The sequence below is a fragment of the Tamandua tetradactyla genome, chromosome 8, assembly GCF_023851605.1.
Source record: "Tamandua tetradactyla isolate mTamTet1 chromosome 8, mTamTet1.pri, whole genome shotgun sequence".
NCBI lineage: Eukaryota > Metazoa > Chordata > Mammalia > Pilosa > Myrmecophagidae > Tamandua > Tamandua tetradactyla.
In genome coordinates this window covers 41573499-41591218 of record NC_135334.1, presented here as the reverse complement: position 1 = coordinate 41591218, position 17720 = coordinate 41573499, and the positions used below count along the sequence as shown (strand labels likewise).

At 39.2% G+C, this 17720-nt stretch overlaps 1 pseudogene across 6 annotated transcripts in view; it reads left to right on the top strand.

The window, feature by feature from the left end:
* LOC143644321 (ribose-phosphate pyrophosphokinase 2 pseudogene) overlaps window positions 1-17720 on the top strand; it is a 200476-nt pseudogene that overhangs the window by 147436 nt on the left and 35320 nt on the right. The window lies entirely within an intron of this gene.

Here is a 17720-nt window from a genome sequence, read left to right as displayed (position 1 = left end):
CTGAAAGGAGGGGAGAACAGCTCTTTATTCTTTCTTTCTCCCACAGCAAAATGAAAGGCCATGGAGACCTGCTCTCCAGGACATCATGACCCTTCATGTCCCAGGCTGGGTCAGGAAATGGGGCAGAATCTGCCACTTACGCTGTATATCTAGTGTGGGACATTGTTTTGCATTCTTATGTCTTGAAAAATGTTGTGCTACATAGTTGTACATTTCTTTTAACTTTTCCTAGTTTAAGATCTGACTAATTCAAACATTTGGATATGAGATGAAGAGATTTAGAAAGATGAAATTAGAATACAACATTTTCTTGTTTAATTATTCAGCATCTTCTTCAATGACTTTTCAAACTTCATATGTAACACCAGGTTTAATTCCTCTTCTGAACTGCATTTTTTGTCAAAGTCAAAATTTAAAATGGCTAAAGCATTCTGGAATATGTACTGTAGTTAGGTTCTGTAAAGATTTTTGTCAAATATTTACTTTATTGACAGTGAGGCTCCATTTATATCAAAAACAAATTGAAATTTTAATAGAACAATGCCTGAATTAAAGTTTGACTAAAGCAAACAATTCACTTAAAAATAATTAGGGCTATCATTCTATTTTGTAATAAAAGGTAACACAAGTTAAAGAAGTAAAGGAATCCCAAACACTAAAAGTAGGCCATTATAGCTTCTCTTTTACTCTGCATCATCAGCCATGCTTTATGTTAATGTAAATAATATAATCCTTCCTTTGGAAATTGTTTTAAAAATATCATGAGAGTACTACTTTATTTTTGAGGGAAAATGAAACAAAATTCTGTCTACATATTAAAGTCATATTATTGCAGACATTGTTAAGCTGTAGTGAAATGCCAAAATTGTTAACTGGGATCTCTCCCTCATTGTATACAAGAGGTTTATCTGGGCACGCCTATGGAAGGTTCTGATTTTCTGCATGGGATTTTAATGGCAGCAATTGGAGCAGAACATTTGAATAAATGGAAATAGGAATATTGACACATAGAAAATCACCAGTAAAACAGCTAAACATACTGAAATCAAACCCCAAATGTCTCATATAGCCAGCTAGGTTTTACTAAATTACATATATTTCCAAAGCTATCCTACATTAGCATTCAAATTCAACAGGAGCTTCTGAAGACTTGTTATGTGCTGAGAACTATGCCAGACATTCTTACCTATTTCATCATAGGTAATTTGAAGCATAAGCCTTTAGGGTAGGTTTTAGTCCATTTGTTACCCAACCTAGGATGGGATTCTAGCTCTTACTTTTTTAGCTATGCAACTTTGTACACTCCTCCTGACCTGTTTTTAGACAAGATTTTCATTTTGTTTTCCTTACCCCTCATTGTACTGAAAAATAACAGATGGGCAAAAGCAATGGTTCTTGACCTGGGGGATTTTCCACAGGGCACAGCTGGCAATATCTGGAGGCAACTTTGATTGTCAAAACAAGGGAGGGTTCTACTGGCTTCTAGTGGATAGAGGCAAATAATGCTACTAAACATCCTATACTGTACAAGAAATTATCAAAGCAATTAATTATTTGGCCCAAAATGTCAATAGTGCTAAGGTTGATAAAACCTAGATAAAAAGACAAAATTGAGTAGGTAAATCATGGAAGATAAGTTTAAATTGGCAGTAGACATGAGTTCAATTAAAGAAAAAAAAAGAAACATTTTTAAACTGCATGTCTCTTTCAACTCATCCATTCTTTGGACAATCCAAAGTTTGTTCATTTGTTTAGGAGCAGTGAACACAGATTTCCATTTACACAGTATTTAATAAACATGGGTTGTGTGCCAAACACATGAAGACATAAAAATTATTAAGATGTAGTTGTCCTTAAGAAGTTCAATTGAGGTAGGCTGACTAACAATCCAGTCATTTTTCTATAATGTGTAAGTGCTGTGATAGAAGCCCCACATAAAAGTGTGATGGAGTTCTTTCTGGGGGTGCTCAGAGAAGTTTTTCAATTCTGAAAATTAAAAAACACATTTTGAATACTGAAGACATTTGACTACAATTTGTGATTATGGTGTGCTGGTAGCATTTCAGTCGTGAATTTTCAGTGTGCTTAGTCATTGTGTATTTTCTAGTCTGCTTTTAAAGTCCCAGAAATCATTTCAAATTCATTCATACAGGCTTATGCTTTTATCAAACATGGATAGACTAAAAGATGTTCTCTACATTCTTTATGAATAGGATCATAATTCTGATCTAATAGTCTTTTTCAATGGAAAATGGACACCCCAACGTCACCCCCACACCATGTAAGTTCTTACAATTCTGGTAGTATATTCACCACAGTCCTTTAATGAAAATCAAGAGTGGTGATTTTTTTATTCAAATCTCTTCACATTCTTAGCAATTTTCACATCTAGGTAATTTTTATAACTTTTGTTGTCTAAGTAGCAACACCCAGAAAATAAGTCGACATTTTAATAGTGCTATTTGGGAATAAAGATGTGTTAAGTGAATTGATGAACAGTTCACAGAATACTTAATATGTGACAGTTACTATGTAGCAGTGGGGCTACAAAGAAAATTAAGGGGGATTGACAAGTGAAGGAATGTACATGAATATGAGCCCTCCATTCACTCAGTCAGCAATGACATGAGTTGTGCTCTTCGATACTTTTGAATCTGTGGACATCTCTTAAACTTCACAATAGTATCATAGGGAAAGCTACCATTATGGTGACTTACAATCCCTTTCTCACAGGCCCCCATCCGTCTTTCTGGCTACAGAGTAAGGAATGGCCTGGATAGAAGGGCAGGTGTGATCCATTATAAATGCAAATTCTGATCACTTTGATCCTCTGATTAAACCCCTTTAACAATACCCTGGACTTTTATGAGGAATTAACTCTTCAAAAGTCTAAACAAATCAGCAACCTTGAAGGAAACTGAAACTTTATCAAAATGACCCATAAGAGATAGATTATTTACATTTTCTTATGAATTCATCCATTTCATTTAGCTATTTGAATCTGTATATTTTGAAAAGTGCTTTATAATTTCTGATAGAATCTTTAGTCCATTTTTTTTGTCTTTATGCTATCTTCTTTTTATGCTTAATTAGGGAAGCTAATGTCTTATCTGTTTTATTGTGTAGACATTTAAAGCACATCATGCATATATTTGGTGATCAGACCATGATCACTTTTTCTCTATTTTAACTCATTCCTTTCTGACTCACTGTGTTATCTTTCTTCTGATTGCTTAGATTCATTTTGTTGCTCTTTTCTGACATCACAAAAGAGCAAATTTCTTTAGCTATGAGATTTTTTCTGGTCATAGATTTAGCCATATTTCAAAAGATGTTTATAGATAGTATATTCATTATTAATGTCTTAGACATTCTGAAACTTTTTTTTTAATTTCTACTTTGAAACAGTTATTTAGGAAAATTCTTATGAATGTTTTGCTTTTGTACTTTTCTTTGAAATTATTTTCTGATTTTACTGTATCTTGGGCAGATAATTTCTAGTTTGGTAAATGTATTCAGTTTTCTTGATGACTTAATCTTTGCTCAGTTTTTGCAGAATATTCCATCACACTCAACCATCAGCCAGATGAAAAGGAAGTCTGTTCTGTTAAGGGACTTTATCCTGATGATGAAGAGAAACTGTAGCAGTTGTAAGATTATGAGAGGGTTGTAAAAATTATTGATTCTGATAGGAATAGTCTAAATTTAAAATTTATAAGTGGAGCAATTTCAGATGAGAGCAAGATCTGATGTGTAACTATGGTTAGTGATAGACAAGATGATGAAGAAGTAATACTGTATAGCACTGTAAGCCTCAAGCAATAATGGAATTATACCATGAGAACGTCATTGAAGAATTAGAAGCAGCCCTCACTAAAGAGACCTTCAGAGGAAGTTGCATCCTCTGGGAACAGCTATGATTTAGTTAGGGCAAAGAGGTTTAGAAAAAGTTCTGTGAAAGATATGAATATTTAGGTTGGGTTGACCATACATCTCAATTTGGCCAGGGCAGTCTTTACTTGAAATCTGTTGCCTGGCCTAATTAATTTCACTCTCAAAAGTGCCTTGGTTTGGATGATAAATTATATGGTTACTGTAGGCAAAAAGGAAGTTTGTTTTTGAAATCCATATAACATTATAAAAGATTCAGTGTAAATTTTGAGAATAGGAGAATGATGGAAGTAATAGTGAAGGGATAAGAGGTTGTCTTCCTTTCTTAGGACTGCTGTAATAAAGTACCACAAACTGGATAGCTTGAAACAACAGCAATTTTTTTGTCTCAAAGTTCTAGAGACTAGAAGTCTGAAAGCAAGTTGTCAGTAGAACCATGCTTCCTCTGGTGTCTCTAGGGAATGATCAGTTCCATGTGTCTCTCCTGGCTTCTAGTGGTTCACCTGCAATCCTTGGGATTTAATCTCTGCCTCAGTTGTCACATGGCATTCTCCCTTGTGTCTGTCTGTCTGGGGCCAATTCTCCCCTTTAAAGGGACACAAATCAAACTGGACTAATCCAGTTTGGCCTCTTCTTAACTAATTTTACCTTCAACGATCCTATTTCCAAATAGGGTCACATTCATAGGACCAGGAGTTAGGCTTTGAACATACTTTCTGGTGGCGATAGTAGGGGAGGGAATGAAACTCAACCCATAGCAAAGGCACATAGGGGTTTGTCAATAAGAATCTTCCCTTGACTGCAACGTTGTGGAGAAAGTTAAAACCACAGACAGTGCCTTCTTAAACACTCTCCCACCAGACCTATTCAGTTATGGAACATATATCTAAATCCTTGCCCCTTTCTTGTCCTCTAAATAAAGAGGAGTCCTCTTCCTCTCTTTGGCTAAGCTCTCTGCCTATGTCCTGCACATCTACTTATTTCACAGGAAATTTGCTTTCCTGCTTTACTGATCTCTCGCTTGTCTCTTCCACTTCTGACTCTTCAGCACTTAAATATGTCTAAATGTTTCCTACCTTAAAAACAATAACTTTTTTCTGTTTAAAATCATGTATGTCACTGATTAACACTACAAATATAAATAAGTTCTTGCATGAACTACTACAAATGTATGGTACTTGTCCAAAAAGTTAATAATAGAATGGTATAAAGGGAAAAATTACCTATTGTATGGTATGAACAATACTTAAGAGTAACACCTTAATATTCTTTCATCAACAGTAACAAGTGTACCACACCAATACAAAGGGTCAGTGGTGGGGGGGAGATAAGAGATATGGTGGTTTTGGGTTTTCTTTTTGTATGTGTGATTTATTTCTCCCTTTGGAACAATGAAAATTGCCGAAAATTGTGTGAGATGGTGATTGCAGAACTAAGTGGGGATACTGTGGGACATTGATTATATTCTTTGTATTGAATATATGGTATGTGAATATATCTCAATACAATCTGCAGATTCAAGAATAATAGTAATAATACTCTTTCTCAAAAATAATAACCTTCCAGGTACCGTATTGTGGTTTTCTATATTTAATACCACTCCTTCTTCACCTTCTATTCAATCTTCAACTCTGTTATCTGGCCTCAGCTCTCTCAGCTTCATTGAAACTATAATTATCAAGGACATCAGTAATTGCCTTTTTTACATGGGCAGGCACCGGGAATCGAACCCAGGTCCTTGGGCTTGGCAGGCAACCATTCTTACCTGCTGAGCCACCATGACCCACCCCAGTAATTGCCTTTTACTAAATCCTTTGGTTACTTTTACATTCATATGTCAGATGCCATGTATGAAAATGCTGACCATTCCTCCCCTATTCTTGAAACCATCTCTTCTCCTGGAAACATCCTAATAGTCTTCTGAACTCTCTGACATTCCTTGTTAGAGGTTTCTTTTCAGCTTCTTTTTCATTATCCACCCTTTCAATATTGGTGTCCTTTGGGTCCCTCTCATTTTATCACCTTTCATGATAATTCTTATCCACACACATTGTTTTAACTATTGTATTTAAAAGTAGATACCTTTAAATTTCTATCTCCCTGCTCTTCTCTCCTGAAGTTCAGATTAGTATATGCAGCTGCTTGCTTAATATCCCTAGTTGTCCTATCAGCACCGCAAATCGGCATTTTTACAATTCAAGTCATTATTTAATTGGGATTAAATTTAATTAACATGGGAAATAGTCATGTATTTCTCATGTTTTTTTCATCTAGGTGAATGGCACTGCCATCCACTCATTTGCCCAAACTGGAAACAGGGAGTTATTTTTACTGCCCTCCACCTTCCCTCATCCCCAATATGTTGTTAAAACCAAAAGAGTTCTAATTCAACTTTTATTTAAGAATGTATCTGCTTGTCTCCATTTCCACTGACATTACCCCACCTTCTAACTGGTCTGTATCTTTCTATCTTAAACTCCACATCCTTCCCTCCCTCTTTCACACACACTTTCTCTCTCTCACTTACAACCCATTCTCCATATTGTATATTGCAACAAGTGATCCTTCTAAAATGTAAGAATGATAAGATCATCTTCTTTCTCAAAAGAGCTCAATGTTTCCACATTGCCCTGAGGAAAATTTCAAACTCTTACAGCTCGCTTCTTGGAGTGTCTCAATTTGGTGGGCTATAACTTTCAAAAGGGTTTTAGTTTTTTCCATTCACTTTTGGTGGTCAATATTGACTCTCAGAAGCACAGTATGATGTTTTGGGCAGATTCCTTAAAGCCAGATCATTTTGGCTATTTAAGGTCCTTTACAAGGCAAGAAGTACTTCCTTTAAGAGCTGCCCCTAACTGTCTTCTTAATGCTAGGCTGATAACCAGCTAGAGATGTGCTGAGCCTGATAAGGGAAGGAAGAGGCTATCCACCAGAGTTGCTGCAAGAACCAGGTAGCATAGACCAGTATCGGACTTTGAGGGTGTTTGATCAAGGGTACTAGAATGTAACAGTGGATAGGCAAGAATTCATTAACTTGGGATGACTTTCTTAACACACTTAATTCATTATTCTGGTCAGGACCCCAGAGGATGGGCAAACTAACAACAAGGGTAACTATTTAAAGCCTGGCCCAAGCTGAGTAAAGTGTTAATACTGAGACACCCTGGGAAACAATGGAGGAAGGAAGGAAGAGACTGGGGGACACAGGCAAGTTGACATGGATATATTATGTGAGGTTCAAAGACTCTCCAAAGGATTTTGTTTCACAGGAAGGTCCAAAGGACACACTGTTAACCAAAGCCATCAGAAATGCACTAATGACAGCAGCACTAGCACCCTGACAAGTTCAGGGTGGCACTCCTTAGCAGGCCCAGGCTGACAGTTGAAGAACAAGTTACAGAGATCACAGATCTAGGTTCATTAATATCCATGGGAATGAGAGAACCTTGAAGCACTAACGGTCAAGTGGTGGCCCTTAACTGCCAGAAGCCAGAAGGCTATAATTCCTATTATAACTGGTAAGGCAGTGGGCAGCCAAGGAATCTTCAGGGAATTTTAGAGACGGTAACTTGAGCATATGGTTCCTAGGAGCAATATAGATGGGAGCTAAAAAGGGTGCTCTAAAAATCTGCTTGAAAATGGGAGAATGAAGGAGTAGGAAACCAAAAATGGTCACTCAAATGATAGTCAAGATCCATGCTCTGTTCCTAGATCTGAGCCAAATCTCAGATGTGGAACTTACCAACATAACTCATCCTGCAGGGAATGGTGTCCCCCTTAAATACAAGGGACCTACCATTTCAATACATTTTTAGGGTTCTGGTGGTCAAGAACATGCTGGTATATCCCTTCCAAAGTAAAAGACAAATTGCTGCATCTTCCATCTCCTACCATGCAGAAAGAAGCACAGTACGTGGTAGGCCTACTTTGGTTTTGTAGGCAACACATTTTACCCCTAGGTGTACTGATTTGGCTTATACACTGGGTGACACAAAAGCTTCCAGCTTTGAGAGAGGCCCACAGAAGTAGAGAACCTGCAGTGGGTTCAGGATGCAGAGAAAGCCCCGCCCATCAGACTGTACAATCCAGCTGACACTGTGGGTCATGCGATCTGTTGGGAAAGATTCAGTGTGCTGTTTATAGTGGTGGGAGAATCACATTGCTGACTCTTAGCATTCTGGAGCAAAGTTTTATCTTCTACAGCCGAGAATCACACAGCTTTTGGAAAACAGTTATTTGTGTGTTCCTGGGCCCTGGTAGAGATGAACCCTTGACCATGAGGTACCAAACAACCATACTTCCAAAATTGCCTGTTAGGAGCTGGGTTCTTTCAGATTCACCAGGTTTAAAGTTGGACAGGCTAGATTTGCTGTGGCTGACCCAGACTGTGGCTGAGCCAGCCTATGGCTGAGTTCATTAGGGGTAAAATGCAGGTTCATTCCTGTGAGACACAGGACTCCTTTAACAGAAACTTTGATTGGAATGCTCCACATTGGCCTGGCTGAAACTCCTTAGAATGTGCTGCAGTCTGTCTTCTCCATCCAATTGTCCTTCGACACCCTTCTCCCTCACAGTTGCATGTGTCCTCCTGCCTTCTCTGTTTCCTGACCATTCTTTTTACAGAGTTTCCTGCAAAAATCTCTTACACATCTAATCCCATCTTGTTGGTCCAAACTTTTTTAGAAGGGTTTAAACTTGATATGAAAGACCTAGATTTATTTGAAGAGACTGTTAGTAGAAATACGGACTCTAAAGATACTTCTTATGAGGTTTTGGACAGAAATGATATATGCGTTATTGCAAACTAGAAGGTGATCCCTGTTTTAAGGTGGCAGAGAATTTGACAAAATACAGTATTGGGTTAGATGGAAGGCAGGATTTGAAAACAAAAAGCTGGGATACTTAGTTGAAGAGATTTCCAAATTAAATGTGGAAAATGCAGCTTGGCTTCTCCTTGCAGGTTATAGTAAAATATAAAAGGAAAGGAATAAGCTGAGGACTGAACTCTTTGGTACAAAGAAACCAGAAATTGATAGCTTAGAAAATTCAGAGTTTCCAGAAAGCAAGTCTCCAGAGACTAGAGCACCATTTGAGTAGCAAGTCAGCTATGTCAGGAGAATTCAGGATTAGAATTGGAGTTATATAAAGGATTTGTGGAATGTCCTGTTTTCTAATGGTGGGACCCCTGTATGCTACCTGCTGAACTGACAAACTTTTTGTGAAATCTGTATGAATGGTACCACTGACAGTCTGGACTAAAAGTGACAGAAAAGCAACACATTAAGGGGGCAATTACTCCAAAGGAAGAACCATGGAAGCCAAGTCCTGGAGCTAAGACACCTTAGGCCAGGAGAGTGGACCCATCCATGCATGAGGAGAGGGTAAGTTTGTCCCGGAGTCTGTAGAGGGCAGGCCTTCCTCCCTGTTATTTAAGAAGAGTTCTGCCATCTCAGGGCTCTCAGATGCATGAGGAATTGAGGGGAGGTTGGCGGCTCTGTTGTTCAGGCCTCAGAGAGAGAGTGGAGAACATTCCCTGGATATTGAAGAAAGTCTGGCCATGACCAGACTGTTCAGAGATGGGTGAGACTGTGCCTCAGAGATGGTAGAGAGTCTGGTTGCCACCCAGGTGCTTGAAGAGGATGGAACAGAGAACCAGGTGGTCTCCCCAGTGCTTGGAGACATTAGAGCTCTCACCCCAGGGTTTGGAGAGAAGAGGACCATTGTGCAAACTCTTACAGAGGGTGGGAGTGTCACTCTCTCAAGCCCTGAGGATAAAATGTCTTTCTGCAGATGACTTTCAGATTTTGAAATCTAATGGAGTTTGCCCTGCAGGTTTTCAAAACTGTTTGGAAACTTTGACCCCTATTTTCCTTCCAGTTTCTCCCTATGGCAATGAGGATGTTTGTCCTATGACTAGCCCTCCATTGTATATGGGAAGCGGATAACTTGTTCTAAGTCTCACAAGTCCACAGCCAGAGGAGAATTTTCCCTTAGGACAAACTATGCCTATAACTGATTTTGACTTTAAAACTTTGAGATTTTGATTTTAAGACTTTGTACTTAATATAAAATTGTTACGGAAATGATTTAGGCTTTGGTGATATTGTGATGGAATGATGTATTTTGCATATGGAAAGAATACGTCTTTTGGGGGTCCAGAGGGTGAAGTGTGCTGGTTTGAATCTGGTATATACTGCAGAAAAGAGTGTTCTTTTAATTCATTCTTGTGGGTGCAGATCCATTGTGAATGGGATCTTTTGACTAGGTTGTTTCCATGGAGATATGACCCATCCAATTCAAGGTGGTTTTTAATCTTATTACTAGGGCCCTCTATGAAGAGAATAAAGACAGAAAACACAGAGAGACAGGTATAAAGAGCAGACAGATGAAATCAAATGAAGGACACAGAAAGAAACACCCCAGAAACACTAAGAGAAGAACCACAGGATACAGAGAGCTCAGAGAGGTGTTCCTGGAGACACAAGCAAGGATACACGGAACCTAAAAGCAATGGAACCTGGGAGCAAAGAACAGTAGACACCTTCCCATGTAACAGAGGTGTCCCAGATGCCATTGACCTTTCTTTAGTGAAGGTATTCTCTTGTTGATCCCTTAATTTCAACAATTCCATGGCCATAAAACTGTAACTTGTAACTTAATAAATCCCCATTAAAAAATCTAACCCATTTCTGATATATTGCATTCCAGCAGCTTTAACAAACCAAAACACATTCAGCTTTCAAATAACAATCCTGAAAACAAAAGGAAGCTTGCTGACCTTAGTCCTGTGTGGTCTTGCTGTGTGCAAAAACTTGTCTCCTCTCCCTCCCTTTACTTTCATTCTTTATAGTTTTGTAGGTGGCCCACTGGGGAGCCATAAGGCCTATTCCCTCAAACAGCCTACCCAGATAAATCCGTGTGTGGTTCTGATCAGGTTTTAGGATCTACCAGCCCAAGGACTTCTGTCATATTACAGGAGAGCTAACTTGGTGTTTGATGGAAATATCTGGAGGTGAGAGCCCCTGCTGCTCCAACCATCTTCCTTTTAAGTAAAGGTAGAAGTCACCTTAACTTTTCTATGTGGACCCTTAGATCTTAGGGTAAACCTAAGTGCTTATGAACATACCTCACCTGTAAGCAATGAACTTCCTGGTTGATACCGACTACCTTCATTGCAGTGCTCACTGTGTTTTCCAGAGCATGGATTTATATGAATCTTCTTTAGCACCTCTCCACACCATGATTAGTCTTTTACCATGGTAATTTGTTGGATGAGAGGCATGTTTCTTTGGTACTTAGAATAGCCTTTCCCCAAAAAACACTGATTCCTTGAGATGTTTATAATTTTTTTTGCCAAATGTTTCCATGGTCAAATACATTTTTTTAAATGTGAAGTTAAAAATACATAAAAGAATACAATAAATTCAAAATGTTTTGACTTCAGAACTTTTTAGAGTCTTTAAGATGATTAAGAGCATTGTGCATCTTCAAGAAGAAAACAGAGTATGTAACATTTCCCTAAATTATTTACTGCAGAACTCATGGAATCCATCCTGGTTTTTGCCGAGTAACTTTCCACGAGTAATGTCTAAGGGATGGCATGTATGATATTAAAGCCTAGTGGTGAGATGGATGCAGAATGCTGTCCCCTGCCTAATAAGGAGTCTCAACTGGAGTGAGGCTGATCCCTGCTGACCCTCTCGAGTGTCCTGCAGACAGAGGCATCAAGACTGGGAACAATTTGGTTTTGGAGCTCTCGATGCTTCTCTGACAACATGAGTGTTTAACTCTAGTCCCTGCCTTCGACTTTAAACACAGACTGTGAGGTGTGCTATTAATTTATTTTAGTTCCTCTTTTCCCAGATTCATTTGAGTCCCATCAAAAAAACAAAGCTCATGGTAGCTGAGAAAAACAGGTCAGTTTGAATTTAATTGGCAATGGAGGATACTCCATTGGTAACTCTAAAACTTCCCAGCTTTTGCAAAATAAACTGTCCCTGTTGATGTGACACAGTGAAACAGCCTTGAGTCTACATCATCCTTCCAATTGAAGGCCTCTAAGTTACAGTTTATGTTCAAACCCATTGCACATCACCATGCAATATTTAGCAAACCCCTGTAGGATACATATACATTGAGAGGCCTCCTGGTATGTGTTGTGTCTAAACATAACCTGAATTTAGAATGAATGAATTTGCCAATTACTCTCTGATTAAGAGCTCATTTCCATATGATCAGCAAGACAGATACAAGCAGGGAAAACAACCTAAATCAAATTTAAAAGATTTATGTGCTTGGCTGATACAGCAAATCCTAGGAGCGCTAGATTTGGGAAAAGTACCCTTGTTAGGAGCATTTGTTCTTGGTTTTCTTACAGGTTTGAGGCTCAATCTGGCAGCTGGGTGTAATTCAATTTTTTAATATTCTATGGCTGGCTCAATGAGACTAGAGTCAGGACTGTCCAGAAATGTAAAGGAACTTGCTGCCACACTGTGGAATATTCTGTTCTTGCATGCAATTTTTTTAAAAAGTGTCTACAAATTTTCTTCATATAACATTGAGAATTTATTTCAACTTTTATCACTTCCTTCCACTAAGGATCTAAGGGCATTGGTTTATCCTTAGAATATGAGATTTTTCCAGATAAAAAAATACTTTTTCTAAACCTGCATTACTCTATGCATTTTTCCCAAAAAGTGAGTTACATTACCACTCTTGTAGTATAAAGATGTCATGGCTTTCATCTTTGCTGTTTTTTTTTCCTTACAGAAGTGTAACAGTCTAGACAAGACAAACTTATTTGTGACATAACAGGTAGGCAAGGAGAGGGTCTGTGTAAGACCAGGGTTGGTAGAGATGAGGAAAAGAGGGGATGAGGGGAAAAATGAGGACAGAATGAATGAGCATGTTAAGGAGGTGAAGATAGATGTCAGGAAACCCTGTGTATTTCACTTTCTAAAGTTTCCCATTTTAATTCTGTGCATTCACCTTGCAGCTTAACTACAGAGCTCTGACATAGCCGTTTTCCTGAGGGAAACATTGGCTCTTCTGGCCTTTGAAGGCAAAAGTGCTCCACTTGAATACATTTTCCAGGATTTTCTTTTTATGTCCAAAGGAAATACAGTGAAGATCACAGATAATTTTATAGGAGAAAACCACAGTTCTCCTCAGTCTACAGTGATAGAGTAAATGACTCCCTTATCTGTACTGCATCTTTGTAACTTTTGCGTAGAAACCTATTGTCACAATTACCAACCATTTGGTAACATATCTGTTTCCCGTATTAAACTAACCCTGGAGGTAGCATGTCATATTCATCTCGCTTCCTCAATGCCTAGCACAATATCAGACCTCCAATAAGAGCCCAGCTGATGTGTGCTAGACTTAATCAAATTGAAGGTGTCCACAGTGGGGGCCAGAGAGGGGAAAGAGAGAGGTGTAAAACCTACCTTCTTTTTTATTCTCAGAAGGAAATTAAGGAAAGACTTCTTAGAATCATTAAGCTTCATTTTCCCACCTTCAACCAGAAATCCATTAACTCTAGTTAAGTTTGCACAGACACACAAACATTGACCACACGTCCTACCTCCTTTTTAGCTGATCCTGAAAACCAAGGCTCTGTCCCCATAGTTCACAGCCTGAATAAGCCAATCTGGGTTTGTACCAGTCACTAGCTGCTCCTTGTCCTTGTCAGACAGAAAAATAGATGCATGACCTATAGCTGTCACAAATTACAGTGCTCATGCTACCTAGAATAGTACAAGCTGTTCTTTCTTTTTCTCAACAATCAACCTAGATGTGGAAAACCCATTAGGGCATCTTTGCTGTGCTTTCCTCTGCCTCCCTCATCCTCTCATTGCATCTCTACAGGAAGGCCTCTAGGCCTATTTCTTTTTCGAAATTAATTAAGACAGGGGACAGCCACTGCTACTGATGGGAGACGATTACACACACAAGTAGATTTTATCATTAATGTCTACCCATTAAACTGTTGCATACTCAATTTGCCATGGCTTAGTTTCATCCATTACTCTTAATTAGAGCCCGCACCTACTTACTCAATTCATCAGGTATTTATGAAGCACCTACCAAGAGTGTAGCAGGGGAAGGACAAATCTAAATATAGCCTATGCTTAATCTTCAGCGCAGTCACACTCAATACAAGGAGGGGCAGCTCAAAACCATGGTGAGATGGAAAGCTAGTTAGTGGTCACCTCGTTACTGCTGAGGGTATTTAAGCAGAGATGTCATTCATTCATTCCTTCAGTCAATGTTTATTAAGTGTTCCCTGTGGGCAGAAGTCCCCATATTGGCTATTATTGTACTCCCATGCCCAGTAAGGTGGCTGGATGAGAACTTAGAAATGATGTTAATAGCGTTTCGGGATAGGGTTAGAGATCATTCCAAATCTCTGTTAAACTCTGGTTCTTCTGACAGAACTGGGCAAAACTGCTTATTTACAGATTAAACCTCTCCGCCTAAAAGAGGAAATAAGCTCTTCCAAGAGAAACAGCATGAATTACCATTTACCCTTCTGGGTCACATTTAGTCATTTACTAACATATCTAGACCAGTGAGTTAAAAAAAAGTTCTTCGAAGATAGTTTCAAAGGTATTAAGTTATCTGTATACATAAAACTTAGCTTACCTGTTTACTTATAGGAAAATTCCCTTATGGATCTTCTAAATCTCATAAAAAGCAGATGCAGGGGTCTTATAACCTGAGTCAGGGGACCTCTGCACTGGCCTCTTCCTTTAGGCAAGACGCATTTCAGGAGTGCATTACCACATCGTAAGGGAGGGGCAAGAGCACCCTCTAGTGGCTCATTTGTATCCACTTTTTGCTTTTTGCTTCTACCCTTGCCTGGCAGATTGAAGACAATTTGTTCTTTACTGAACTTGGCTGCTGATAGACAGGAGCAACTTGACCTGAGTTTGGTGATTACTTCAACTCTCTTCCTCTTGAGGATAGTCACTTCTTTTACCATTATATGCTTGTGTGCAAAAAGTACTGGCCTTGGCATTAAACGAGTTGGGATTAGAATCTTGGTCTCAAGCAAGATTTTTTGTCAGTTCTTTTTTCTAAGTCTCAAGGTGGGGACTGTTTGTAACATTTAAACAAGAAATGGAATTAAAATACGACACGAAATGCACCCAGAGGAAAAGAAGCCACATTAATTTAGTATTCTGTAAGGGAATGACTCACCTATTTTTCTCTTATGCTGGGTATCAGAAATATTACTTTAGTAATAGTCAGATGGGTTCCAAACAATCCAAATATATAAAAATAACCAGAGTGGTTCAATGATTCTTACTATATCTTTTAGTCATCTTCATAAAGCATTGAGTTAAGTATTGAGTTAAATTTTCTTCAAGGAGACTTAAACAAAACTTACTCTATACATTTATCAGAAATGTCTGTGTATATATGTATATCAGTTGCATAATTCAGGCTGTAAGTTCTTCTTACTAAAGAGTTGGTGTTTGTTTTAACCCATGCAGTGCAGACAATAGAAAAGAATTTAGCAAAACTGGGATTCTCTTCAGAAAAGACCATCCTTTGTATATCTGTTTCTTGTTTTGAGGCCTTTGAAACCACCCCCCAAAAAGTATTTTGTTTTTATTAACTCCAGACGTGGCAGTGTAAAACAGGAACTCTCTTTGAGACCTGAGCTTCTGTAGACCCATGGCTGTCACAGATACCTTTCAGGGACCAGTTTTCGCAGTGGGCTGTGATAATGTGTGGCGTCAGTTGTTTTCTTCTCAGAGTAGAAACTGAAGTGGGAGCTGAGAATGTAGTGCAGCACCATTACATACCCTGTGCAACACTATTAAACGTGTTTCCCTCACTCTTCAGCCACAAAAGCAACCACAGCTATGTGAGTTAAATGCATTTTTCCTGTATTCTTTTCACTTTATGGTAGTTTCAAACAGAGCTGTATTCAAATCCTGATTCTATCACTTACTAGCTATATGGTTTGGACAGGTTACTGGTCTGACTGAGCTTGAATGTTCTCATATCTGATAGAATAATAATCTACTTCACAGGGTGTTGTGACGATGGCATGAGATAGAAGCCCTAGTACAGAACCTGAAATTTATGCATGTTTAAGAAATGATAGCTCTTGCTGATTATTACTAAATCTTCTTTAAGTTGTAAGGATTTTTATCATTAAAAGTTTATTATTTTTAGATGGCTTCATATTTGCAAAACCCAAATATCATAACACAGTCCCACTCGTTTCTGGGGAAGATAATGTGCTAGAGTAACTTGTGTTTGACCATTATGCAAGTCAAGGCCTTGAATGCATCCACTCCTGGATCTTCAGGGCCCATCTCAAACTCCATGTTTATGAGTAAGGTACAAAAGCCTTACAAGTGACCTCATAAAAGCCATCAAGCCAGCCTGTGTCGCAGTGTTCCAGGCTGCCTGTCAGGCTACGTCAGAAGCTGGAGCTCAAGCTACTCTTTGTCAGCTGCATTGCACCTGGGAGCCAGGCCAACCAACTGGAGATCTGCACGCATCACTTCTCTCTGCCACACACAGTGGCTCGGGCAGTGTGGCTCGTGTTGACCCTTACTTGTTTCAGTTACAAAGTACTTTTCCTTTGCCCTGAAATGCTGACTCAAGTCAATCAATTTCAAGAAAAAAAAAAAGAGATTCTTCATTTCTTCTTGTTTTTTAATCGGTTCTCTTTTTGGCCTGTAATTCCTGAATCAAGGACTATGCTGTTTTAATTGCCGCTTCATGGCAGAAATGGATGGGGTGGGAGGCCAGGAAGCTTCTGGTTAAGTACCCACCAGGTAACCTGATAATTGTGTTAGAATAGCTACTCGTAGGTATTTAGAAACCCCAAGGTAGGTGCCAGTTTCATGGCATGCTAGGTGCAGAGGAACCCAGATCAAGGCAAATATGAGGGAAGAGCCGGGGGAAGGAGACAGAGAGATTCCCCTGTAAGCTAGCAGGAATGAGGAGCAGCTGTAAGGAGTAGAGGCTGTGATCAAAGAGGGCGTAAACAGGGTAGGGATTGACAGTCTTCAGTTCCTGCAGGTGTCCAGAGTAAAAGGCGATGCTCTCTGCAGGTAAATTCACCACACAGGCTTCTTCTACCCAGCCCAGTTCTGAGGCTTCACTATCTCCGCACCAAACTGCTGTTCGGGGGAGGGCAAAGTAGGATAATGACAAACAGGGCTCCGCTTCTAGAACATGAAGGTAAGAAACTAACCACGACAGAGAGCTGGAGAACAATGTTGCTGTTCTAAAAATCCTTCTAGGGCTTCCTGTTCCCCTCAGGTAAAACCAGGTTCTTCCTGCAGTGGGCCAATCGCTTTGTTGGCTAGTTCATGTAGCTTCTTTGATCCCACTCCGTCCTGCTCCCCACTCCCTCCCTGTGCTCCAGTCCCACTCTGACTTCACTATTCCTGAAAAATACCACACACACCCCTGCCATGGGGGTCTTTGTGCCCCCAGATATCTGCTTGGCTCCCCTACTCCTTAGGCCATTCCATTCTTTCCTCATGAGACCTTTTTTGAACCCCTACTTAAAATTACACCTCCCTCACTTCTTTTTCTCGTAGCATATATTACCTTTTAACACTTTTACTTATTTTGTTTATTTTCTGATTCCCTCTTCCTGAATGCATGCTCCTGAGGAGGCAGAGATTTTTTCCTGTTTTCTTCATCATCTATAACAGTGCCGCATCCACATTAAGCACTCAGTGGATACTTATTCACAACAAAGGAATGTTGGACTTGCTGTGCTCAGCAGCACATCTTGGTGGGGCAGAGAATCTTCACGGAGTTGAAAATTCTGAGCATAAGTGATCTGT